Source organism: Emys orbicularis, chromosome 2 (assembly GCF_028017835.1).
Source record: "Emys orbicularis isolate rEmyOrb1 chromosome 2, rEmyOrb1.hap1, whole genome shotgun sequence".
In the NCBI taxonomy this organism is placed as follows: Eukaryota; Metazoa; Chordata; order Testudines; family Emydidae; genus Emys; species Emys orbicularis.
In genome coordinates this window covers 234,329,033-234,353,256 of record NC_088684.1, presented here as the reverse complement: position 1 = coordinate 234,353,256, position 24,224 = coordinate 234,329,033, and the positions used below count along the sequence as shown (strand labels likewise).

At 43.2% G+C, this 24,224-nt stretch overlaps 1 protein-coding gene across 1 annotated transcript in view; it reads right to left on the bottom strand.

Annotated features, from left to right (window-relative positions):
• Nucleotides 1–15,920, bottom strand: part of OSBPL3 (oxysterol binding protein like 3) — a 119,456-nt gene extending 103,536 nt beyond the window's left edge. Inside the window, exon 1 of the mRNA XM_065398601.1 lies at nt 15,886–15,920. The gene's annotated coding sequence lies outside the window, so the exon portion shown is untranslated. The remainder of the gene's footprint in view (nt 1–15,885) is intronic.
• Nucleotides 15,921–24,224: the final 8,304 nt, after the last annotated feature.

Sequence of the window (24,224 nt, the reverse complement as noted above, 5' to 3'; positions counted from 1 at the left end):
AGACCTGGGGCAGACCCCCCGCCGCGAAGTGCCGCTGAAGCCCCGGACTGCCGCCGGGTATTGGAATCGGGCCCTGCGGGTCATAAAGCCGGCCCTGCCCGAGGGCCCCTCCCAGCCTGGAGCACTGAGTCCCCATTCCCCCTGCCATGGGCCCTGGGGTTTTTGTAGCATGTTGCGGGAGCCTCAAAAAGAAAAAGGTTGAGAACCCCTGTTCTACACTGTAATTTCTTGTATCACACTCTTACAAACTACTCTGTTTTGGCAGGAGCCATTCCTGTTTTAAAACCAGTCCCAGCCAAGCCTGAGTGGCCGTTTCAATGTATTTATTTATATATTTTAAAATAATACACTGAACATCTATTATAAGTAGACACTTTTAAACAGTGTACCAATAATGCTGCTAAGGAGTGGATAGGACTAGGAGGCTTGTGACCCAAGGGCTTTCCACTCTCCTCCCTGCCTTACATGCTCTGCTATCAGAGACCAATCAGATATGAGCAGAGCAGCTAAGTAAGGAGTGGATGGAGAAGAGTCAGACAGTAGCATGCTTTGTATAGTGACCTGAGAACCCAAGCACCTCACATCCTTCCCATACCTAGTACCAGAGTGGGCACTTCAGACTCTTCCCGCCCCAGTGATTAAAGAGATTGACAGACATTTGGGGAGTAGGAGTGGAAAGAGAAGAGTACACACTGAGGAGAGAAACAGGTGGATCTCAGCAGGAGTGAAAAGAGTAGAGTGCAAAATTGCAGATATCCGCTTTCTATCCATGTGTAAGGGGACTGTTGCCCCCTTACTAACATTCAGTGGGGTGTTTTGGTTAGCTAGCTCCCAGCACTAAAAGGGGAAGGGTTGATGGGAAATCAGGACCCTGAGACTGACAGTCGCCAGGAACAATGAGGAGAAGCCAGTGGTCCAGGTCAGCCTGAATGACAGGGTGGACAGGCTAATCAGGGAGTCAGGAGGCCAGGGGGGTCCCGTCCTCCGTGTGAGCTGGCACTGCCTGGGTCAGACAGAGTGGGGCCGAGCTAAGGAGAAAGCAGGGGCCCAAGGTGAGCTGGGAGCAGAGCCGTTCCAGATCCAGAGGGGCCAGAAAAGCAGCCCAGGAAGCAGGTCAGAGGTGGGAGCAGAGTCACAGAAGCAGCACAGGGAGAGAGCAGATCCTGTGCTGGGAGCAGAGCAGCAGCCACAGGGCCAGGTGTGGTGAGCAACTGGGGCCAGCCAAGGGGGGACCTTGGGCAAAGGGCCCAGCGCAGAAAGACACCCCCAGCCAAGGGGTGGGAGGGGGCCCTTTGGCCAGACTGGGAGGGAGATCTTAACCCGACAGGGGGTTGACGCTGGGAAGAAGGGTCCCACCACCCAAAGCCCGGAGGTGTGTGGCCACCACCATTGCAAGTGTCTAACCCGCAGCATCCCTGCAGCACAGCCAGGGCCTGAGAAGGAGACCTGGGTCCTACAAGGAACAGACTGTGAAGTGCCCTGACGTCCAGAGACACTGTTTGTAATGTTCCCTGCCACGGAGCAGGGTGATGTGTTTTCCTTTAACCTTTCCCGTTTTTCCTTATTCTTTTTTTAAATTAATTGTTAATTAAACAACTTGTATTTGCTTTAAATTGTATGAAATGATCAGTGGGTCAGGGAGGTGCCCAGTGCAGAGAGAGTACCCTGGAGTGGGGACACCCTAGTCCCTGTCCTAGGTGACCACAGCAGGGTTGGGGGTCGAGCCCCCCAGGAATCCTGGGCCCAGCCTTGTTGATGACTCTGCCAGACAGGAGAGTGGAAGGGGAGTCCTCTGGGTAAAGGAAGTGGGAGCAAGGACTCAGGTCCTTTCGCTAGCCCATTTCACCGGGGTAGTGCAGAAGCCAGGAAAGTTCCCCACAATAGCGGGACCATTCCCCCGCTTACACATGGACCATGTTTGCGGATTGCAGATCAGCTGCAGATACAAATTTTGTACCCACCAGGGCTCTAAAAATGAGCAACCCCCACCAGGTAAGAAGAAACTGATCTGCTGTCCTGCCTGTGAACACACCAGAGAGGATTTATCTTCCTCCTCCAAGTTTGAGTCGGAGGGTGGGGGAAATGAATCTTATGAGTCCAAGCTCCGTAGGCTTTGATAAGTATCTGGAAATCTGGAGGATTCCCAAGACTTTATAGAAACCCCCCATTTTTTTACAATGTTAAAATAACCTAAATTTCACCAGTATGTACAAACCACCCTCCAGTAGCTGGGGGCTACTGATATTAAGCTTATTCAGAAAATTGTTCCTGGGGAAAAAAGTATCTAATGTTTCCAGCAATAATACATACACATCCCAGAAGTTGTTCACTTTCCAGTTCCTTTTCTTAATATTCTTACAAGAATGCCTGAACTGTAGCAATAGCTGCTGAATGCCCCAGCAGCACCGATTACTATGTTTTGAGGCCACTGTGGAAAATTTATAGGTCATTTTTAAGGAAAACTTTTACCATCAAATTGAACAGCTTGCATGTAGTTCAGAAAACACACATTAAAATAGTCCCTCTAACTAGGTGTACAGTTATTTCCCTCCCCCCACCCCTCCAATCATGTGTGTGTCTTGTTTGGTCCAAACTATAAACTAATTAATTCTACATCCCTGTTCATGTGCATGGTCACAGCTATACCATGCTCATTACGTCACTGCTCTAGAAATCACATGAATTCTTTCTTCCACTCCTTAATGGAACAGTTCGATACACTAGAAGGTCATATCCATATACTATCTTCTGTGCACCTCCTTACAGTCCATGTCTCTTGACAATATACAGTTGGATGAACCCAATGTCCCTTGATTCATTGGTCACATGCTTTCCATACTGTCACTGGATATTTTCTGTCTTAGATTTGAGCCTTTACAATCTAAATTTATAACTGCTGTTCTGTCCTAAAGTTATTTTTAGTTACAGTTCCATATTAGGTTGTTTTTTTTAACCTCATCCATATTATAATTAGGGCTTGTTTTTTTGGGGGGGGTTATTAATTTCATTTTTCAGGGTTTATCTTTAATTATTTTTGAGTGTTATGTAGATTTAAAAGAATTGGGGGCTTTCGGAGCTCACTGAATCATAGAATATTAGGGTTGGAAGGGACCTCAGGAGGTCATCTAGTCCAACCCCCTGCTCAAAGCAGGACCAATCCCCAGACAGATTTTTGCCCCAAATGTATATTACGTATATTATATACACATTACAGTAGTGCATATTGTAATGTGTAATCTTATTGTAAGGTTCTCTAGTGTGCTTTAACATAGTATTGTTTCAAACAGCACTATGTTCAAGTGCACTAATGAACCTTTAGTGCACACCAGCAGGGTCTCCATGGACCAATCAATGCACAACATGATAGTGTTCTTTTAAAAAAAAAAAAAAAAAAAAAAAAAAAAAAAAAGTACACCCCAGTAGTCCACATTACTACTCTGTGTAGACAAACCCTTAGATAAAAGTAACCATTTCCAGTGTTTATTGGATAAACACTGATTTCATTTTGCGTGTGTTTGTTTTGTGGGCGTTTTATCACTTAAAACCAAAAATCAGAAGCCCTAATTGTAATACACATTTCTTTATATCCACTAGTATACCCTAGGGCAATTTTAGCACTGGCATCAGAGAAATACTTTATTTTCCTCTCCATCACTAGTATTTTTTTTAATCCCGGCCTCATGATTTGTATCTGTTGTCTATAATGTGCTCCCTAGTACCACAACCATTGTCATTTTCATGTTGTTGCTTCTGGAGGGGCTATGTGCAAGAGCAGCAGAGTCATCCAGATAGTGGGAAAGAGAACCATACAGTTATCTAGATAGGCCAGAACACGCAAATGCTTGCAGAGAGGGAGGCAGAGCCATGGGGGAGCGGAAAGAAGGCACTCACTCAGTCAAGCAATATGAAAAGTACATTTTAACAGAAGACAACAGTTCTAAAAATATTCCATTTTGATCCCTTGCTCCTGCCTTCCCCATCTCCCTCATTTCAGGAATATCAGTCCACAAATACAGAAGCTAATTAGTCTCTAGTTACATAGGCACACAAGTGAAGAAGCATAGTGCTCAACAACATATGCCCACATGTTCCCTCCTACAGTTCAGAAACATTGTCTTATAGTTGGGCAAGTGGCAACAAGTTTGGCCACTGTTGAGCAATGACACTAGGAAAGAAATTCCCTTCAGAGTTCAACCTTAGTGATAAGGTCAGCAGATAACAGACTGCACTAAAACAGCATTATATCCTTGCCAACATGCAAGAGACGAGTAGAAAAGCTTTCAGCCCAAGCCCTAAAGAAATAGGCATTCCATTCTGCAGTGGGTTGAGAATAATGCATATGGAATGGCTATTCAGATTAAACTAGTTTAATAGTACAGCTTGAGAGTACCAAAGGTAAACATTTGTCTTTCTGTATTAAACAAAGGACTGTTTTATGCTACCCCTATAATCTAATTATAGGAAAATAAATAATGCAAAGTCATTTTGCAAGGTATGGTTGGTAACATAATATGAATGGTCATTATTGTAGTGATGTTAGATCAAAGTTATCAAGGCTATGAAGTGGAATCATTAGTTAAGAATCTTCACAGAACATCTTCCATCACAGACACACTTTATCCTTCTTGTAGTTCTGCAGTGGAGAGTACCTGTTGTCTCAGGCAAGTGGCATAATACTTCCAAAGATGAGAAAATTCAACTCATGACAGACCAGGATATTAACAATACCTTACAATTCAACTGCAATGAAACATTAATGAGGCTGTTTGTTTGAAAAGAAGAAGATGGATGAACCCACAGCTAGATCTTAAATAGGAAGTTGTACTTCTTTCCAGTTACAGCTAATCAAGCTAATCAACTCAGACTGAAAGCAGCTTTTGTAAAGCCTGACGGACAAATTTTTTTGATGCATAAGAAAACATTAAATGATGCCCTAGTACTTGAAATTTGATCTTTTAAAAGAGAAGATCATCAATAAGGGTTCTTCAGTGCACTAGAAGTTACATACAGAAGTCATGGTGGCAGGCAACCAGCTTGTACACGTTATTGTTACTTAGTACAGAGGGAAAATGTTTCATACATTTCCCTTAACATACTGTATTCCGCAAAAGAAAAGTGACTGCTACGAGATTTTTTATTTTCAAGAAGTTTCATGCGAGGATGCAATCCTGGCACCACTAAAATCAAAGGGAGTTTTGCCATTGACTTCAACGGAGCCAGTATTTCAATTTAGGACTTTAAGGTGTCATTCAAAGTGTTACAATATAGAGAAATGTTAGCTGTGAAATACAGTGAAAACACAGGCACAGATATCACACATGTAAAGTTCTAACGCCTTATCTAGGAGACTGAAATTAAGTTATGTTTACCCAGTTAGCATATTTGTAAAGAGAGAGAGAGAGAAATCAGATTAAACACTCGAATTACGGTAGTGCAAGCTCATAACTGTTACAATCAAATATTTTTGGTTGGAAAAAGATAAAGCTGATTCCACTGAAACAGACTTGTCATCAGTTAGTGCAGGGATATACTGTACTATAGTTACTTGTGCAAAATTATAGTTCCCTCCCCTGTCCCTATGCTTTCCCCCACTTATGACGTTCCTTACCCTCACATTGCCAGTGGGAGTCTGATATGTGAGTGTTTGTGCTCAGTGATTTATGGAGGTTATTTGTAATGAGGAACATTTTTCTTTAAAAATAAATAAAAAATACTTTGCAGACAAGATAAATTGGTCTGATCGGGGGGGGGGGGAAGAGTAGAGCTGTAGCAGAGCTCTGAGGCTGCACATCTGTGTCTGGTGAGGACAAATGCGTGGGATTGGAATTTCAACAGCTCTGGTGGTACCAGAGGAACTTCAAACGGCTACCTGTGAGTACAGTTGGCGTGCCACCAGTGAAAGTGGAGTAGATTGTCAGCACCACAGTTTCCTTCCCTGCTTCCCATCCGGAAGCATTGCTATACCGTGGTTCAAGAAGTCATCACTTGATGCTGAACAGTTCTCTAACTGTTGCACTATTTCAAACCTTCTGTTTATAGGTAAGATTGAGAATGTTGTGGCAAAGCAGCTCCAGTCTCCATATCTTGAGTTCCCAAGTCTCTAAACTCAACCAGACTCGTTAAACTCAGTCAAAATCAGGTTTCGGCTAGATGTGGTACTGAAACTGCACTGGTTTGGTTGGTTGGTTGGTGATCTCCTTTTAGGGCTGGCAGAAGATGAGGTGTCCATGTTAATTATTGATTTATCTGTCCGTTGCCTTGGATACCATTTACCAACAGTATTCCTGACCTGCCAATGGATCATAGCAAGGGTAAATTATGTTGCTTTTTGAGCTTCTAGAGCAGTTTCCTGAAGGCAGGCACCCTTCACAACCTGCCATAAGAGCACAGCCCTTACACTATGTAAAATCCAAGCTCATCTCCTTCCTGGAGCTTGGCCTTATCAATCAAGAAATCAACAATCAAGTAACTTTCAGCTCAAAATTTTCTTCAGACTTGGCCATTCCTAGTGTTCTCTAGTAGGTCTGGTCTGCCCACAGCTTGATCTACCCTTCCCTTAGAGCAGTGTTTTTCAACCACTGTTCCGCGGCACACTAGTGTGCCGCGAGATGTTGCCTGGTGTGCCGTGGGAAAAAAATATTAAACCCAGGTTGCGCACTGAATAAAGTATTTTATAATTTTTCATATTTCTGTTTACTTACTATTTCATAATAAAGTAATTATAAAATACTTTCTTTGTGTTTATTTGATTCCTATTCAAGAGAATTACTTTATATATAGTCAATATAGGCACAGAGTTAAATTTTTAAACATTTTCTAATGGTGGTGTGCCTCGTGATTTTTTTCATGAAACAAGTGTGCCTTTGCCCAAAAAAAGGTTGAAAAGCACTGCCTTAGAGAGTCACACCTACCTCTCGGATATCTAAGTGGGGTAATAAGAGACCTGCAGCAGTGAGCCAGCAAAACCCACTTCACAGTTTTCCACAAGGATCAACATCTGGTTTCAGGCAAACACCCCCCGCTACCCTGCCACTATCTACAGCTGTACCCAGGGCATGCACTCTGGTTTCTTCCTCCCTGTGCAGTCCAGCGCCAATATTTATTTAGATTGAAATACTAATTATGTATAAGGATGCCTCAAGCCTTGTAATACAATAAAATCTCAGTAGCACTAAAAATAAGTCATTTCAAGGAGGAACTCAGCCAGCCAGCCACCTACAATAAAATCCTTCTATCTTTCTGGGAAGAATAGTCCCAGGGGCCTGATTCACATTTACAGGAAGGCCCTGGTAGAAAAAAATACATTTACATTCACTCTATGGCTTCCTTATACTGCCAAAACAGTGTAAAAGGGCTTTTGGGTAAATGAGAATCTAGTCCCATCTGTGCAACAGACAAGTGATGGGGAAGCAGAAGATAAAATACACAGCACTTTAAAAAGCCTTTGATTATTAAACAAGCTTTTTTGTAGCAAGATATGAGCCTCCTGCTTTTCTTGCTATTCTCAACCCTTTGCAACATAATGGCTCACAGGACATTTCATTCAGGAAGCTAACAGGGGAGAGAAAAAAAGAGGGAAAGGAAACTCACAAAGGTTCCCACTTCATGGGAATGACACAAGCACAGATGAGTGGAGTCTCATGCATACACGTGGCTCCACTTGTGGCTGACGTGATGTTAGAGAGTCTGTGTTTGCATATGGGTGCCTCTATTGTTTGAGCAGAAGCGTGTACAAATGTACGTCAAGTGAGAAGCAACAGTGTGGGTGTGCTTTGTGTGTGGTTTGTTGTAGGGCTTGCATGACGGAAAGCATATAATTAGCTATAACATCCTGGAACTTAACACAACTCTACCAGCAATTAAACAAATACAAGCAAAAAAAAAGTAAATTTATTTTTCTTAAAAAGTGACAGAACAGATTGAGGTCAGAACAATAACATTTATAGAAACTGGGATGAGGAAAAGCTCCAGAACAATGGGAAAACTGCATTATAAGAAATCACCAAAGAAAGGTGACCTATGCAATTGCAACAACTGGCAAAGCACAACAGTCCTTTCAGGTGACAGGTAAAATTTTCTGGAGTATCATCTTAAACAGAATAAAGCAAGTAGGTGAGACAAAGCTAAGGGATGATCAGGCTGGATTTCAACCCAGAAGATCATGTGTTGACCAGATTTTAACCATAAGAACAATCATTGAAGAGAGCATTGAATGGCAAAAACTACACCAACTTCATAGATTTCAGGAAAACGTTCGACAGCCTCCATCAATATTCACTCTGCAACATCGTGCAGTGTTACGGTATGCCAACAAAACCCAACACCACCATCTAGGCTTTATAACAGCATGTGGCATGTTGATAAGGTAAACAAAATTGAGCGAATGGTTCAAAATAAACACTGGTGTCAGAGATGCTCTCTCTGACCTCAACTGTCAATAGCAAAATCATAGTTCATTGATTTTGCAAAAAGTGTAGACAGATGCAACACAGTCTTTGAATGGCTCATCACAGCACACTAGAAGATCTAGATTTTACTGATTATGTAGGTCTTATACGTGAGAGCTTAGTGAACATGCATGAAGAGACCCAAAGATTGTCCACCATTGCAGCAAAAGAAAAAAAAAAAAAAGAAAAAAAGAGACAGGGTTAATGATCAGATGATCAGTTATGCTAAAAGAAATCTAATGAGAAACCCAGCAACTCACAACTCAAACATTATGTCAGAAGACAAAGGAATACAAGAGGCAAGTCTATTCACACACCTTGGCAGTAATGGACAAGCTAATAGGGATGTCCACAAGGAATAGGGTGACCAGATCGCAAAATGTGAAAAATTGGGATGGGGGTAATTGTTGCCTATATAAGACAAAGCCCCTAATATAGAGGCAACTGGCCACCTTAAGAAGGAAACAGTATCACAAATTGGCAAGGCAGCAGCTGCATTCACCAGCTTAAACAAGATTTGGTCACCGAAAATCTACAGCTTAAAGATCAAACTACAAATCTTCAACTCAAATGTTATTTCCATCTTAACACATGGATGTGAAAACTGGAAATCTCCTGAAAGTAAAGACTGTTGTCTAAATACCGTCAAAAGCAAATATCTTAGAAAAATGCTACGTATTACATGGAATTAAATGTATAACAAATGTGGAGATTCATCAGAGAGTTCAACAAACCTTCTCTCTAAAGTTATCCACAAAAAAGATGGAAAAATCTGGGATATGTTAAGAATTAAGCCAGTGTCTGCCATGACAGGCATGCCATTAGGCAGCTAGAGGAACACAGAAAAGGATCTGACTGAAAACTGTATTTGGAGAGGGAAAACGTATGGGACTTAACACAGAGGACATGCAAAGATCTGGCCAGGATAGACAGGGACAGCAGAACCTTGTTTGTACCCAAAGCAACATCTGATGGGGAGGGGAGGATATAGATTCAGTTTAAACTGATACATGTGATTTTTTTGGCTTTTAATCATCATCATGCATTCCTTCCTATGTCTAACAAATGCTACTGTTGAGCCATTCTTGAAAGCATAAGGAACTTGAGACAATAATGAAATGAGTGAACATGAGATTTACTTTGAAATCCAGAAATTCACAATGGGGCTAGCTACTCTATTTCAAGTGATGCCTTAGATCTCAATGAAAGTTAGCTTCCAAACGTATTCTAGTTTCCATCTGTACACACCACAGATATACAAGATTTTACTTAGGATTGCGTAGTAGGGGTTTTGTAGCTAAGGGCTGAAGAGCATTAGCAGAATTGCACAGTAAAGCTTGCACAGTAATACTAAAAACTAAAAATACCTGCAATACTAAAACTGGATCAAGTCACTAGCTCTTTACTTTCATTATTAGTATTGTGGTAACACTCAGAAGCTGCAAAAGTGTAACATTGACTCATGTCTCAATCTTAAGTACATCAAGATACTTTATTTATTTATATAAAATAAAAAAATAAATAAATATGAGAGAGAGACTGAGATGAGCAGCTTCAAGAACTCTGCAAGAATAGCGGACTAAGAACTGAAGCCGAATGAGTAGGAGTTAAGGAAATGCAGCATCTCTCAGGATCAGGCCAATAGTAAGAGGCATATTTTCTGTTCTGTCCAGATATTTATAGCACACTCATCACCATAATATCCCAGTTCTTTTACTTTTGTTGATTTGTATGTCAGTCTAGTGCTGAAGGTTAATTTAACCAAATTTCTCTCTTAGGTTATTTCTATATTAACACACACACCCTTCCTCCACTCCCAGAGAGGTTATTGTTTCATTATTTTAGCTTCCTCTTTACTTCCAGGCACCTCTGTGGTGTGTTGGGATTTAAATGCCTCCACCACAAATGATTAGCTGCACAAGTCTAAATCCACACAACCCGAAGAACGTACCCCCTCCAAATACCAGTAGGGGTTGAGATTTTTATTATATATATATATACATATACATACATACACACACACACATATATATACACACAAATATAAATATAAATATAAATAAAATCAGACACACACACACACACTTGCAGCCAGTTATATATATGTAACTGACTGAAAGTGCCAAACCAGCTAAGTTTTGGTCCGGTAACATTTTGTAAGAGACAAAATTAGTTTCAGAATATGTGCTACTGTTTTATACAATCTAATTCTGCATTAATCACATGATGGGGCACCTTCCCTAAAGCCCTGAATAAAGAAGGTTTATGATTGGAAAATAGTATCTAATTATAAGGCCCTTATAGCAGTCCATACAGCAACAACACTAATTCTACATATGACTATACTGCAGAGTTTCCAGGCCTTTACCACTAACATCAGATCCTAATGCCATTGCAACCATGGCAAAAGTTTCCACTGGCTTCAGTGGCCCCAGGTGAAGTAAATAAGCCTCTTTAAGAGAAAAGCTAGCCATAATTTTATAACCTACTGCAGCCCTATTCATCATAGCATTCCTTTGAACTGAACACCACAGCAAGCTGAAATTTAGCTAAAAGGTTAATTGCTACAAACCAACAGAAACCTTGATACTCAAACACTAATTAATATGTAAACTGCTAACACTGTAGCAACTGAGAACTCATTTTTTTTGCCATTAGAATCCATGAAATCTAAGTGTACCAGAATAATGCAACCTTTCATCCGTTCTCTAGATAGTATGCAACAAAAGTACATATAATACAGCAAATGTATGCAGGGGAGGCCCATTACTATAGAAAATGTACTCTATTTATACTCATGTGCTTTTAGCTACTCAATCTCTAGTGAGAGGACAAATATCAAATACCTAGCATTTATACATAGTGTTTGCATTTGCAAGTGCATCACAAAACTATCTATATGTTAATCATTGTACTAAATAAACCCCACCTGAAGTCTCACCAGTGTTTCCTGTCTTTGGTAAGTAAGCTATAATTCTCAGCTGTGACCTCCTTGTTCTGGGCCTGATTCTGCACCAGCCCCTAGCATGCACATGCACCACTAAGTCATAGTTTATTCCATGAGTAGGCCCACCTTCCCTGTGGAGTAACGTGTGACATCGGCAGACCCGGTGCCAGCTCATGCTAAGGCCCCCAGGCCTCACTGAACACCGACAAATGCATAGCTAGAAACTAGTCTGGTTTATCAGCACATTAGCATTGTTAGAATGTATGTTAAGTTGATAAGAATGTGTTTAGTGTTATAGGACACCGCATTATTGATCTCACTTATAACCTCGGTAGCCCATGGTATAAGGTTATATTGAGTGTTTGCATTGTAAACCTCGGTAACTGTGGAATTCAAACAGGAGAGAAGCCTTCTCTAATGCAAATGCTGGCTTCCTCCAGAAGACTTTAGGCCCTGGCCAACAAGAAGGCCTTTGAAACCAAATGAGCCAATGTGAGGGTCAAAGAACAAAGACTTTGTTAATTGCATTCTTCAGCCCCTCCAGGAAGAGACCTGTTCATGATCTCATCACATCAGCTTGGACAATGGGGAGAAATGGATAAAAATCTCTGATAAGGAGAAACTGGGTTCTTTTTGGCTGCTTGGACTACACTGTATGTCTACACTGCAATTAGACACCTGCAGCTGGCTCATACCATCTGACTCAGACTAAGGGGCTGTTTAATTGCAGTGTAGATATGCAGGCTTGGGCTGCAGCCTGAGCTCTGGGACCCTCCCACCTTGCAAGGTCCCACAGCCTGGGCTCCAGCAAGCCCAAATGTCTACACCATAATTAAACAGCCCATTAGCCCAAGTCAGCTGGCATGGGCTAGCCACAGGTGTCTAATTGCAGTGTAGACATATCCTAAAGGGGCAAGAATTACTAAGCATAAGAAAACCACCACCCCACCCTCCCCAGTTTAGTCCTAGAGGACATATGGAGTTTGCTTATTATAGAAGTTTCTATTATCTTTTGGAATCTAAGATTGTAACTCATTTGTGTGTATACATCACCTGCTTTAACCTTGTAAATAACTCATTTCTTTTCTCAGTTAATAAATCTTTAGTTAATTACAGGATTGGCTACAAGAGTTGTCTTTGGTGAGAGATCTGGGTGCGCAATTGACCTGGGGTAAGTGACTCCTCCTTTGGGACTCGGAGTAACCTGAATATTGTTGTGATTTTCGGTGCAAGGGATCAGCTACAACAAAGGCAGGCTTGCCTGAGTGGCAAGATAGACTGAATTGTCCCAGGGGCCTGTCTGTGACTCCATGGTAAGGCTGTGATAGGGCTTGCGGAGTTTACTCTTGCTACTTGGTTGGTGAAATCTAATTACAGAACATTCAACCAATTCATTTAACAAGAACTACATTAATTTTTTTTAAAGTTCTTACTAGAATAGGAAATAAATGTTACATTTTTCAACCAAGAGATGGTCCTAATAATTACATTAAAGCTCATGGAAATTAGAATTGTGGTTTCCTGTTTGCCTGAGTATTTCTTATACTTTAAATACTGAATTACACCTACATGCTCTTCTGAAATTCAGTAGGGTCAAAATTACATTATAAAATCTGTAGTTAATAAATGAAAAGATGAAACAAATATAAACAGCCCCCCAAATGCCTTCATCTCAAGAAAGCCGAGGCTGAACAGCACTCTCACGATCATTGGGGGAAAACAGGGAAGCCAGATACATTACCTCCCAAGGAAGAGATGGATGTAGTTAAATAGCCTTTTCTATACCCATTCCACATCATGCACAATATTAAACTACTGGAAATCAGCAAGTGAGAGCTGAGAGTACCAGATGGATTTCATGCAGTAGAATACTTAAATGCTCATTTACTAATTTGGACTCAGTCCTGATGGAAATTACAGTGGCTTGGAAATTGGACTGAAGTGATTGGATTTAATTAACCTATTTTCCTTAGAGGTGGACAGGAGAGAAGAAAAATCATGGCAACTTTGTTTTATACTACTAAAGAAAATCACAGAATTAGCTGAGAGTGAGGCACTTGCAAATATCCTCAAGATCTCTGAAGTTACATTTAGCAGCCAGCTGGCTTCCAGTTATATTTTCCAAAGTACACAGCAAGAGGGGAAAATCTGCAGTGGCTCCCTGCTGAATGACTCCTGGGGAATTCACCTCTCAACCCTGAAGACTTAGTAATTGATACAGGATTAGGTTTTAGAAACAGATGCTTAATACTATATATCAATTAATCTAGAATTAGGTCTATTTCAATGCCACAAAGAAAACACCATGAACCCACCAAATAATGAAAGTCTTGAATGGTGCACAATTCAAAGCAGGTCAAGATTTTTTTTTTAAATTGTGTAATCAAAACAAAATAAATATTCTGTACTGTAACCGCACATGTAAGGATCTCAATGGATTTCAAGAGATGACTAAACTGATATATAAATCCTATTTCTTTTTAGGACACTTTAGTAGAGGGGACAGAATATACATAGACTGACATGGTAATGTGTTTTGTTTATAGTACACTAGAGGAAGAAAGGAACTATTCTACCCTATTGGCTGCATTTCACAAGAGGGAACAGTCTCTAAACCTTCTTCAGACATTTGCACTGAAACTTACAGGAAAACTGAGCTCTCACAATGCAGCGACATGAAGGCTGAGCATAAGTAGCTCACCCCCAGGCCAGTTATTTTCTCCCAAGTCTCCAACTAACCTTAATTCCCAACGGCCTCACACTGAAAAGTGTGTGTGTGTGTGTGTTTTTAAAAGCCACTTTGTTGTTACAAAGTTTTCTTGGTGCCTCTTCAATTTCGCAGCCTCTTCTTCACTCTTTCACCGGGCTGGTAGGGGACACCCCAAAAGGCACAGCTCCTCTTTTCCCAACAAGCCAAGCGAGCTCGTCAGCTTGAGGGCGAAGGGGAGCACGGAGGGAGCAAGAGGGAAATCTAACCAGACCCACTTACCTGTACCGTACGACTGATCCCTGGCGCGTTGGGCTCCTCGGGCGTTAGCAGCAGCATCATCCCAAGCCCCTTGGAAGCCCCCCGGTTCACATCCCCGGGGGGAGATGCAACAAGCCCCCACCCCAGGAAGACCCCCTCAGGGGCAGCAATGCACCCACCAACCGACTGGGGAGGGGAACAAGGTCCCTTCACTCCCAGGGCGCCGAGCCCCAAGGGCAGGCAGGGGGTGCCAGACCCCAGCCGGGTGCCTGACCCGCCGCAGGGTCACAGCTGGGTGGGAGTCGGGCACCTACCTGAGCGCTTGCCCGCAGGCAGCAGCCGGGCTAATGGAAGCTCCCAGGCGGCAGCGGCGGCGCCTTAGGCAGATACAAGCAGCTCAGCCCTTCTCCTCAAACGGCCGCTACAGGCGCCAGCAAAAAAGGAGGTAGGCGGGGAATTGCAACCAGAATCATAAACTCAGCGGCTCCACCTGGGTGCCTGCTGGCGCGGGGAGCAGAGGGACCGGCTCTTCGAGTCTCTCGACTCCAAGGGAGGTTCAGAGTGGGCGGGCTTCATCTCATTGATTGACAGCTGGGCTGACCAAAGAGAACCTCTTACTCTGGGCCAAGCAAAGGAGGCGCTAGCGCCCGCTATCCCGGCTGGTCTGGGGAGGGCGGGTGTTTCCATGATGTCAGCGAGAGGCGCCTCTCGGACAGGTGGAGAGAGAGGATGGGGTGCGGGCGGGCAATACCCTGCTGCCAATAGCGTGGGGAGCTGTCAGCACAGCAGAGCCAGGTGCTCAGCAGGGTGCTGGGTCAATTTATACACTGGGGGTGCTGAGAGCCATTGGACCAAACTCTAAGCCCTGTATATAATAGAAACCTCTTCAAGCGGGGGGGGGGGGGGGGGTGGCAGCACCCCTCGTTTCAGCGCTTATGGTGCTCAGCACCCAGCTGGCTGGGTCTGGGGCCCCTAGCAGCCGGGCGCTGAAGGCTGCAGAGCCTGGATTTCAATGGACCAAATTGATTCCGAACTCGTTCTGTTGCACCTTTGTCGGAGCCAAGAGACGGGGGTTTCCACAACAACTGGTGCGGTCTGTCCTGGCCGGAGCATGCCTGCTGCCTATGGGGTAACAGGCAGATCTAAGCACCCCTGGCACGTGTGTGGTGCCCTTCCTCCCGTGCAACCCCCGCTGGAGATCTGCCACCGTGCCCCCAGCAGGCGGTGCACGCGCGGGGACGGGGCTCTCCCCCAAGGGCGCTTACAAGAAGTGTCACTCGAGCTGTCAGGGCTCCGGTCCCACCCACGAGCAGACAGGACCGGGCTGTCCAGACACTGCCAGGCAGCTCCATTTACAAACACGCCCCGGAACGTTCAAACTACACCAGGAAGGTCCGTGCGCTGAATTACCCATGGCCGTTCACACGTGCAAGGATCGCACCTCCGCCTTACTGCGCACACTAACAAGTACAATGCAGAGATAGAAAAGAAGAGCAACGTAGGGGAAGGAGTCAAGATTATACCTTAATTCTTAAAGGGAGGCAGGAATGGTCCCCAGCCCCTGTTAAACTGTTTCAGGCATAGATCTAACTTCTATCTGCTCCGAACAGGCTCCGTCCTTGCCCATCCTGTGGTTCCGCTTGATGCACTAACAAAGGACAGCCTTAGCCAGTCCCTCCTCCGCTGGGGCGGCTGCCGCTAGTGGCTGCTCGGAAGGAGGAGGAGTTGTTTGCACATTGCATTCTTCTAGTCATCGCATTAAAAACTTGGCGTCTTTGGTGACAGGACATAAATAGTCCATCGTCCAACAACATCATGTTGGATGCTAAGGTTAAGAGCTGCTCCGTCAACTTCCAGATTCAGAACTGCTGGGTCAACAAGGAATCTGAGTTGTATGGCTCTCCCTAAAAGGCAGTAGACTCAATTATGAAAAAAAATCAACCTCCCCCGCACAGAAAAAAGCCATTAACACCCTAAAATTAACATGCTTGTCTGAGTTGTATTGAAAAAGAAGCAACCTGAATCACTAATGAGATTTTTTTTTTTGCTTCAAAGATGGTTAGAAGTGCTAAGCTGATTCTATGTACTCTTTAATGTGTGCTCCAAATCTTTCCAAAATTGTTAGCTCAAGGCTTCTAGGGATGTAGGCAGGTGTGTGCCATGGCGCCCAATTTTTATTTTCAAAGTACTTGCTATGCTCTTGTGTACTCAGCTTTCTTTGACCAAGAAATCAGATACTTTCAATTTATGTTCTGAGCTTTGTATTTTCCTTAACTGGGATGATTGTGGTAAGTGGACAAAGTTCCTGCTCATATGTGCCACTATACAGGGTTCCAGGGCTGCATGTGGGGGAGAGCAAAAGGCCAGTTTGCCCCGAGGTCACCCCGTTTGAGAGGGGCCCACTGGCATTGCGACGTAGCACATGGTGGTCATGATGCCACTCACTCAAATTTGGCTCCGCCGTCCTCTGTCATGACGGAGGAGCAGCTGGGCCAAACCCAAGTGGCCCTGTGACCCTGTATGCCAGGTTGCACCCCCTAGAGCTGGAAGCCAGGCCCAACCCCACAGGACAGGAGCAGCCACTATGGGGTGAGTGAGTGGCAGGCTTGCTCTCAAAGCCCCCTCAGTGGTAATTTTTTTTGGAAGGGTGTGGGTGGGCTCAGTTTCAGATTTTGCCTGGGGCCCTCGAACACCTCTGTGCAGCCCCGCAGGGTTCAATGCCAAGATGTTAGAGAAGAGTAAAGGCAGGCTGACAAAATGGGCTTAATGTGTCCCAACGTGGTGTCCTTTAAGTTAAAGAGGGATGGAGGGAGAGGAGAGGTTTTCAGGGCCAGGAATCAATGCAGGCAAAAAATGAGAGTGTGGCAATGCCCCTAGTTTTGGGGGGAACCTTGCTGACCACATGAATGTGAGAGAGCCAACTCAGTATCATATTTATGTCAAATAATACAGCTTAACTATTTGTCTGCAGTTTAATGGAAAACTCATGCAGCGCTGTGCTATGTACCTTCTGAGTTTGGTTGAAGTACGTACATCAGAGAATGCTGGCTCTTTAAAGACACAGGCAGCTGAAAAACTATGTTGTAACATTATATATATATTTACCTATGCCTCTAATATCACCTTAGACTACGCAGAATATGAGATAGAAATAATTTTTAGAATCCTACTTATTTATCACTTTTTATGGCCAATTTTTACATTTCTTGGCCAATGAAAAGCAATGAGGTCAGTTTCACTTTTGTTTATATTATTCCACTTTTAGGTTGCAAGTGCTGCAGTGTATGGGTTTCAAACATTGCAAGGAAATGTGTATTGGTCTGAAAACAACTGGAATTTTAAAATAACGAGTAAACATTTCTATTGGTTTTAGGTCATATAAAAGCTTGTTTTCCCCCCCAAATAACGCTACACAAAGACAAACTGAATTCCGGTCTAAAATATTAATTTTCAGTCTTGTCTTAAAGGCAGGGAATATTCAGAATTCCAGATATTCTCACCAAGATTTAGTGTTCGCTCACTCATCATGGGAAAAAATCATGGACCAAACACATCTCGGGTTCATGTCACTGCATTTCTACCAGGGAGGAATGTGGCCTACATGTGTAAATCTGGTTTCAGAGTAGCAGCCGTGTTAGTCTGTATCCGCAAAAAGAACAGGATGCATCCGAAGAAGTGGGCTGCAGCCCACGAAAGCTTATGCTCTAATAAATTTGTTAGTCTCTAAGGTGCCACAAGTACTCCTGTTCTTTATGTGTAAATCTGTCCCTCTGGACAGTAATAACCTTGGACAAGAAAAAGCTCTCTGAGGGCTCAGGTGTCTGCCTCTTTCTTTTGTTCTACCCTACCGTTTGACAGAAATAATGAACAGATATTTTAGGTGATCCCTTTTGTGGGACTAACTAAAATAAACATTAAATGGACACACTTTCAAGAATCACATTGTTATCTCCCCCAGATATGGGAACATGGAGATATAATGGCAGTATGTTAATTCAGACCACAACATTAAAGTTAGCTGTATCTATCGTTCATTAAAGGAAACTGCGTGGACACATAAAAATCAGGTACACATATAGACTGGTGCTTTTCTTCTTAATAGAGCTGTTACCACAAAACCATCCCATTTATAATAATGAAAGGAAAGCTGTGGCGGTATTCCTCGGTCTTGTGCTCTTAACCTTCACTTTATCCTCATGCTTTCATAGAGCTGTATGCCACTTTAATCCTTCCCGAGCTTTTAAGAAGAGGAACTTCATTCTACATATTCCTTGTTCAGTTTCCCTTTGATCTAATGTAATTCCGAATTAAATTATATGGTCTGAATTAAGACCCGGACACTACGTGTGTCTATCTATCTTGCTCTTTCCCATGGTTTGATAAAGAGAGTGATTCTCAAAAGCACACAGTTAAATTCCAGTTAGTCCAATGAAAGAGACGGCCTTTTGATTTTCAGCCTTTCCAACGCTAACGCAATCATCTCTCCTGTATCCTACTCCATGAGATGTTATGATTTTTCATTTTTGTCAGACTTGTGTGTTACTAAGTGGGCCAAAGACAGAAAAAGGCATGGTGGGCCGGGTGCACATTACGCTCCCAAGTGTAAGTTAGGCAACCAAGAGAAAGAAAAATGCACCAATGCAGAGCATCTACACTCAGTGCAGTGTCCTGGTGGCTTAGGCAGTTTGAGTAGTAGCAGAGGTGTGTGAACAGTGAAGTGACTGGCTTCATCACTGCTTATTGTCTGAGAACTTTGCATGTTACCCTTTTTTATAGCCTCCTCCAGGCTCACTGTCAGAAATCTGTTCACCCTCCCCTAGTAATTCTCCTTTTCCTCCTCCTCCTCCTCCCTGGAAGTCTCATCTTAACCACCTATTGGTAGTGTTACTTTCCAGTATCTGTTGGTGACCATCGAGAACTGGGAAGGATAACATCTTATCCACACTGTTCTGTTAAATGGTTGGACATGGTAAGGTGTGTAGTCACTCTGCTGTGTTTACAGACTAGTTTTATACAAGATGGTGGAGCTACTTAGTTTGCATCTCCCCTTCAGTTATGTTTCCAGCCATTTGCACTTCTGCTGAATGTGGCTATCTTCCTAATCTGTCTGGCCCTCTTTTCACCTGGCCATGACCTCCTTCACTTATTCCCCCTGCTCTCTAACAAGTCGATATGCAGTTATACTCCTGTTACATTCCTGCTGAATGTCTCTGGGGTGCAAGTTATCCATCTTGAGCACTTATGCCACAATGCCTTTGGCCCTGCTGCTTACCCATATTTCATACCAGTTAAAAAAAAAAAAGGACTCTGTCTTTGCCTTACAATGTTAGCTATGGAAGTTTCAGCTTGTCTATAGCTGTGGAGGCAAAAAAACAGATCATCTGCTGCAGCAGCCCTTACTTGCATGCAAATCACCTGATTGTCCTCCAGCTTTCTAATGCAAAAGGGGGGGAAACCTGTGAAATTTCCATTTTGGCAAGGGAGGGGGAGGGGAACATGGCCAGAAGTGATCAAATGAAGAGGGAGGAGATGAATGAAAGAGAAAAATCACTTTCTTTTGGATTGGCCCTTACCCATAGGTTAGACCTGCTGATCAGAGGCGTAGCGAGCGCCCTCCGTACCCTCCAACCGGAGGGGGCCCCGCAAGGAAGGGGCCCCCTAAAAGTGGCAAAATAAATACCGCATTCCAGTTTCTGCATTGTAAGGGGCCCCGCCCGGACATATGTTTGGAGGGGGCCACCGTTCGGAGGGGGCCACGTTCTTTGTTGCTACGGCCCTGCTGCTGATTCCTCCACAAAGGAGACAGCTTAGGACATTTTCCCCCTTCACGTTCAGACTCCCTCTGCTGGAGTCCTGCAGAACTGTACTCTGACCCCAGGAAATGACTTCCAAAGCTGGAACTATATAAACTGGGTAGGAAAGTTAATAACCCCATTGTAGATAAGATTTAATTTTTATCACATATGTTTTGATATATAGAGAGGGTCTGTCCAGACCAGTGGATGTCTCCATTATGAAAAATAAGTTAATTACATTTTTTAATTAATTTTCACATGCATGGTCTGGACATTACCTCTGGGAAGTAGGAAGCAAGAAGAGCCGATTCCTAAGGAAGGAATCTCAAATAAAATGCAATATAAATCCCTTTAAAAGAAACAAGAAATGGAAAGTGTACTCGTAAGCTCTTTGAGGCCAGAACTATCTTGGTGTTCTGTGAATGGACAGGGCCTACCACCATGGGGTCCTGCTCCTTGACTGGGGCTCAGAGGCACAACCACAATGGGATAGTTTACTGACTGCCTGGGACCTATTCATCCCTGATGTATGCCGAGTGAAATCAGTGGTGTTACATCAGGGGTACATTTGATCCGCAGTGGTCTAAAGAATGCTGAAAAATCACATGTATAAGCACTGTTAAGATGCAGAATCTTTTTCTCCTTTCTCTTATACCAGTGTAACCCTGTTGACTTTAATAGCGTTATTTCTGATTAACACTGATGTGTGAGAGCACAGAATCAAGCCCCCACTATATAAAATAGATACTCTGGAGCATGTAAACTGGAAATGGGATGCTGCTATGGTGTATTAGTAGCCCGAATCAGTGGGTGTGGTTAGCTACCAAGACTGTCAGGGAAGATGCTCAGCAGGTTAATAAAACCCACAAGAATGACATTTTCACACACAATCCAGGGGGCATCTGCAAAGGCAGCAGGTGAGAAAGCAGTGTTGAAATATTATGGAATGCCTGGGCTTCATTGGTGCTGTGGAGAAGTCACTGGTGCCAGCTCTTGTGGTTTTATCAAGTAAATCACAACATGACATTTTTCTTCAGACCCTAGCACCTGGATCAAGTGATTTTGTGGGAGTCACAGCTTCCATTTTAAAAAGGAGTTTCAACCCTCATAGTTAAAGAGAAGAGCTGGCAAACATGAACTGAGAGCACCCTGAAACCTCAAAACTGAGATGAAAGATACCTTCCATCTCCCCAGTTTATTATTTTTAAAATCCCGTTATTAAAGCCATCTCATGATTTTGGGGTCTAAGTCATGATGTTTGTATGCATGGCGTTGGCAATGCTGCAAACTGTTGGCTAATGCTGTCATTGCCTAGACTGCATGTTGTGTGTGTGTTGTTGAGGGCTGCTCATATGTCTCACATCTACTCCTGGCTTGCCATTCTGATGACGCCCTTTGTGTTGTTCAGTGCATTGTGACTTTGTTCAGCGTGGAGACCTCCTATGTTTACCATTGCTCCTGGAGAACTGCTGGGCTACTGAATGCTTGCTTACCTCTGCACTGTGCTGTGTATAGCCAGTCCCTATAAGGAAGCAGCTGAAGGCTGTGTACTTGGCATTTGTTCCAGGCTCGTGCACATGCAAAGTCTTTGATACTTTCTGGTAAACAGTGAACTGCTGCAGTAGCCACGGCTCAGAACATAGTAACTGGGCTGGTATTTGCACTGGATCAGTCCTCATAGTTTTCCTGATTTTTGTTGGTTAATTGTGGTGGTTACTGGCTGGTTGGGTGTGTTGAATTCATGCCTTTGCTGATGACTTCTGGGATGGGAATGTAGCCACACCCCTGCTTTGACACTCCTTCCCTTCCTCCACCCACACTAGCTCACCTTTTTTTTTTTTTTTTTTAAATAACAGATGCACTTTCTGACTTACATTTTCCCCCTTTCCCCACACAGACCCTTTATATTCCCTTTAGACCAGGGCTGCATTATAGGGAGTCTCAGCATGCATGGGCCACCCCAGCTACACCATGACACCTGAATAAAAAGATAATACATCTTGCCACTGCCCCCACATTTGGACCCAGCTCTCATAGAGCACCGTATAAGAACCTCACTAGAACAGACTGGAAAGGTTGCCCACAGCTTAAGTAAATGAGTGGAGTGTTCTGTTAGGAAACACTTTCAGTCCAGCCTGAACCTTGCTGCATTAATGCAGAGCTGCAGTTAGTTTTTCAGTGGTGGAAAGGTGAAGTTAGGTGGACAGAGTTCTGCTATTGTCCAGTAGAGAGATTCAGAAGTGTGCTAGAATGGCATATTTCCCATTTTAATGCATAGTGGTAGACCTTAGGGGATGGGAAAAGTACAAATCTTCCTTGATGCCTCAACCCTGACTGCACAGAACAGGTCAGTTACCCCAGGCAGTTTGTTGCCAAAGGCAAGATACAGCAACAGGGAGGGGGAAAGAGGCACCCATTTTATTCACACTAGCATTACAATTCCAGGCAGTTACTTAGGCCCAGCTCCTGAAAGATATTTCATTAATATCAATAGTAGTTATGAGCCTAAATACCTTTGAAGATCTGGGCCTTAGAGGCTGGTCCAAAACTCACTAAAGATAATGGAGAAAAAACCTCACCATTTGACATCAATGAATCATAGAATTGTAGGACTGAAGGGACCTTGAGAGGTCTTCTAGTCCAGTCCCCAGCACTCATGGCAGGACCGAGTATTATCTAGACCATCCCTGACAGGTATTTGTCTAACCTGCTCTTAAAAGTCTCCAATGACGGCAATTCCACAACCTCCCAGGGTGATTTATTCCAGTGCTTAGCCACCCTGACAGTTAGGAAGTTTTTCCTAATGGCCAACCTAACTGTCCTTGCTGCAATTTACGCCCACTGTTCCTTGTCCTATCCTCAACAGGTTAACAACAATTTTTCTCCCTCCTCTTTTTAACAACCTTTTATGTACTTGAAAACTGTTATGTCCCCTTCTCTTCTCCAGCTGAAACAAACCCAATTTTTTCAATCATCCCTCATAGGTCATGTTTTCTAGACTTTTAATCATTTTTCTTGCTCTTCTCTGGACTTTCTCCAATTTGTCCATATATTTCCTGAAATGTGGTGCCCAGAACAGGACACAATACTCCAGCTGAGGCCTAATCAGTGCCGAGTAGAGCAGAAAAATTAATTCTTATGTCTTGCTTACAACACTCCTGCTAAAATGATCCCCAAACATCCCAAAATGATGTTGGATTTTTTTTTTGCAACAGTGTTTCACTGTTGACTCATATTTAGTTTGTGATCCACTATGACCCCATGTTCCTTTCTGCAGTACTACCAGTCATTTCCCATTTTGTATGTGTGCAACTGATTGTTCCTTCCTAAGTGAAGAACTTTGCATTTGTCCTTATTGAATTTCATCCTATTTATTTCAGACCATTTCTCCAGATCATTTTGCATTTTAATCCTATCCTCCAAAGCACTTGCAACCCTTCCCAGCTTGGTATCATCCACACACTTTATAAGTGTACTCTTTATGCCATTATCTATATCATTGATGAAGATATTGAACAGAATTTGACCCAGAACTGATCCCTGCAGACCCCACTTGATATGCCCTTCCAACTTGACGGTGAACCACTGATAACTACTCTCTGGGAATGTTTTCCAACCAGTTATGCACCCACCTTATAGTAGCTCCATCTAGGTTGCATTTTCCTTGTTTATTTATGAGAAGGTCATGTGAGACAGTATCAAAACCCTTACTAAAGTCAAGATATACCACAACTGCCTCTTCCCTCTCTATCCACATGGCTTGTTATCCTGTCAAAGAAAGCTATTAGGTTGGTCTGACATGATTTGTTCTTGACAAATCCATGCTGACTGTTACGTATCATATTATCTTTTAGGTGTCTGCACATTGATTGCTTAATTATTTGCTCCATTATCTTTCCGGGTACAGAAGTTAAGCTGACTGGTCTGTAATTCCCTGGGTTGTCCTTATTTTCTTTTTATAGATAGTTACTATATTTGCCCTTTTCTAGTCCTCCGGAATCTCACCTGTCTTCCATGACTTTTCAAAGATAATTGCTAATGGCTCAGATATCTCATCAGTCAGCTAT